Raw genomic sequence first — 3,442 nt, forward strand, 5'->3', positions numbered from 1 at the left:
TAGACAGGCAGAATTCTGACAATCTTCAGAGGCTGGAAAATGAAAGAAAACAGCCCATATATAGAATATTGTGGGTCACCATTGGGTCAGATCAGGGAAATATGTTACAGCTGGCAGGTTTATGCCAGAACTTCAATACAAGTAATCTTCTTGAATGGGCAGCTCCAGGATCCAGTGGAATATTTTGTAGGATATTGTCAGTGATCCATGCTTAGGAGGAAATGTAGCTTAAGATGGAGACACCAAAGTAGATGTCAGATCCTGGATAGGTTGGATCTATGGTTGCAGAATTTTTGATAACTAAACTGGACATAGCTCACACGTTTGATGGCTCCATAAGGAAGAGGACCTTATTTTTCCTGTTGGATGACTTTGTTGAAATGACATAATGGGTCAAGAGGCAGAACCAATATGGAACTCACACCTTTAACTACTCTTCCAGAAGTTTCTGGAAATTTGTCAGCTGATAAGCAGCAGAATGTTGCCCTTCGTTCTGTAAAAGTCTGACATCCATTTAACCATTCCTCTAGCCATGCATCCATTTATCCATATAATAATATTTTTTATTGAGCTCATACTATATACTAAATCCTTTGCTTGATGCTAAGCATAGAAAATTAATATTTAAAAAATATAGTCTCTACCTTCGCAGAGATTGTAATCTACTGGGCAAGTGCTAATTACAAATTTGCTGAGAATTAGAGAAATTCAGGAAGCTGCATGTTCATATTACAAGTGGACCTACCCTGATCTGGGGGTTGGGGAAGACTTTCCTGAGGAGATGCTGTGAGCTGAGACCTGAAGGACTGAGTAGACAATGGTCAGATCATATGTAAAATAGAACTCTCACCCATAATCTGCAGCAATCGGCCCCCAAAACTAAGTTGTTATCTATAGTAACCAGCCTGGGCTGCTGGCCTGTTGTCTATATAAGTCAGACGTGTAGGAAGTCAAAACAGTCTCTGTAGCAACCAGCCCAGGAGGCCAAACAATAACTCCTGTAACAATTGGTTCTAAACAGCCAGGACTTGATTAATAACTGACAGCTTCCCTAATTTTTGTTCTTACTTCCAACTTAGTTCACCAAAGAAAGCCAGATCTGTACCCCTAACCAGTCACGTAGAATGTCCTGCTCCTAGTTTTCCCACCTACAGCTTTCCTCTGCCTACAATCCCCGATCAGGGCCCACATGAAACCTTCCCTTTCTCTGCTATAAAGCAGTCTTCCTCCTCTGCCTGCCTGTGAGGTGCTGCCCAAACTCAAGCAGGAGGGGCTGACTTTCTTGCTGTACCAAGTTCTGGATACATAGCCTTTGCTTGTTCTCACTTGGCTGGGTTTTGTTTTTCCCACAGAGCTGAAGAATGAGCATATGTGGGCCAGACAGTGGTGGGAAAAGACTGTTTCAGAAGATGGAACAGCACATGCAAAGACTTTAAGAAGGTAAGAAAGACTAAGGCACACCCTTCAAACTGGAGTCGAACATGACTGAAACATGGAGGGTGAGGGCAAGACTGTCATGAGATACGGCAGGGCATAGGGTTTTGGGGAGAAGGGTTGGGGTCCTGCAGGGCTTTTTGAGTTGTGTTGATGATTTTGGCCTTTATCCTAACCAGAGCTTCACTTATGGCCGATGTCTTGGCAGTTTTCTCCTTAACTAGCGTTTCTGCTCTGACCGGTCTCCAGCTGCTGTCTGCTGCTCTTCGTGTGAGCCACTTACATCCTGTTGTTGTAGTGAGGGCCTCCTGTTGTTTTAGTGAGGCAGACGCACAGGCAAAGGTGACTTGCTGTGTGAGTCCTGCTGTATGCCAGGACCAGCTTCCCTGTCCTTCTGGGCAATGATGAGGTGAGCCCTGACTTGCCCTCTCTAATCCTGAGTCCAGCCGAGCCTAGGGGAAAGGGTCAGTGTAGCAGAGATTGGGACTTATTCCCGTATCTGTTCTCACCTTCTACGGTGATAGAACACGCTGTCAACTAGATGAGAGATATTTCCCAGTCTCCTTTGCAGTTCAGTAATAGGCTTTTATCCAAGATCTGGCCAATGGGATTTGAGGGGAAGTGATACACACAAACCCTCCCCTTCCTGCTGTCTGGAGTGTAGAGGTTGGTACCAAGGATGGCAGAATAGTCAGAAGGAACGTCATGACCTGTGCGGACTGCTTACATTCGTAAAGTTAAGTGAGAGAGAAACATATTTTTATCTCATTCAAGTCACTGTTATTTTAGTCTCTGCAATAACAGATGACCTATACTGTATCTTAATTCAGCAGTTTTCAAAGTGTGGTCCCTTAACCCCTGGAATGGGGGACTGTGTCTCTGAGACTCTTTCATGAGGCTTACTGCAGTACCGACACTTGATCCGCCTTTTTTATTCTCATTTTCCCATGATTATATAGCTGAATTTTCCTGAGGCTACATGATGAGTGACATCACAGTAGATTGAATGCAGAAGCTGATACATGAATACAACTGTCTTCTATTAAGCCAGATATTAAAGAGCTTTGCAGAAGTGAAAAACAATGTCACTCTTCTCAGTAAAATTTTTCAGAAAATATAAAAATATTTGTTTACATCTTTATTTTTGCTATTTTAAAACAAATGCACGAAGAAACATTAAATTTTCTTCCATTTTAATTTCTAATGGTAAATATGGACAGATGTAACCCTGTCCATATTTTATGGAACATACATAAAAGCACTTTGGAATAGCTGATAACAAAATCCAAATGTTTGAGAGCCACTGTCTTAACTAATCCATGCAGCTAGACCTTCTCTGTTGATAAGCAGTTACCAGCTGCAGGTCCCACTGTTTTGGGGATCAGCTGGGGCAGCTGCCACTCCTTTCTGCACCCTGTTTTCTGATTTCTTCTCTCTTGGTGTCCTTTGATTCTCTAGGAATTGACTTCAGTTGGTAGAATCCACTGACTATTTCTCCCTCCTCCATCCTTCGTTGCTTCATCCATTCAGTCAATAATAAAGCCTCCTAATATGGGCTAGGACTGTGCTTGGTGAAGGTTAAAGATGACCCAAACATGGTGGCGACTTTGGTTTGGCTCACAGTCGAGCTCTGGAGAGAGGCTGTGAACGAACAGTGGCAGCTCAGGCACTCAGCGCATTAGTGATTGTGGAGAGTGTGGAGGTGATGCAGAGAAGGGGCTCATCAGCTCTGCACCGGGGGACGTGGGAGCAGTGGGTCAGGAAGGCTTTAAGGTAGAGGTGACTTGGAGGGAAACTGAAAAATAAATATAAATTAACGAACTTCTGTGCAAGGAGTGCTATGAGGGGGAAGGGCACCCAGGCAAAGGACAATGCCGGGGGAAGGGCAGGGTGACGTCATAGGGCAGGGTGTTTTTGGAAAAGTCTAAGTGGTTCATTATGGGCTGAGAAGCTGGAAAGGAGCCAGGACCCATTAAGTAATGATAAACAATCTGACTTTTATTCTTAG

The 3,442-nt window shown here is 43.8% G+C and overlaps 1 long non-coding RNA gene across 5 annotated transcripts in view; it reads left to right on the forward strand.

Moving 5' to 3' along the window:
- Positions 1-3,442, forward strand: part of LOC139184511 (uncharacterized) — a 133,273-nt gene that overhangs the window by 77,178 nt on the left and 52,653 nt on the right. For all 5 annotated transcript variants that reach the window (XR_011568013.1, XR_011568011.1, XR_011568015.1 and 2 more), the window contains exon 3: positions 1,353-1,440. This is a non-coding gene — a long non-coding RNA (uncharacterized lncRNA). The remainder of the gene's footprint in view (positions 1-1,352; positions 1,441-3,442) is intronic.

Source organism: Bos indicus, chromosome 1, assembly GCF_029378745.1.
Source record: "Bos indicus isolate NIAB-ARS_2022 breed Sahiwal x Tharparkar chromosome 1, NIAB-ARS_B.indTharparkar_mat_pri_1.0, whole genome shotgun sequence".
NCBI classification, from domain to species: domain Eukaryota; kingdom Metazoa; phylum Chordata; class Mammalia; order Artiodactyla; family Bovidae; genus Bos; species Bos indicus.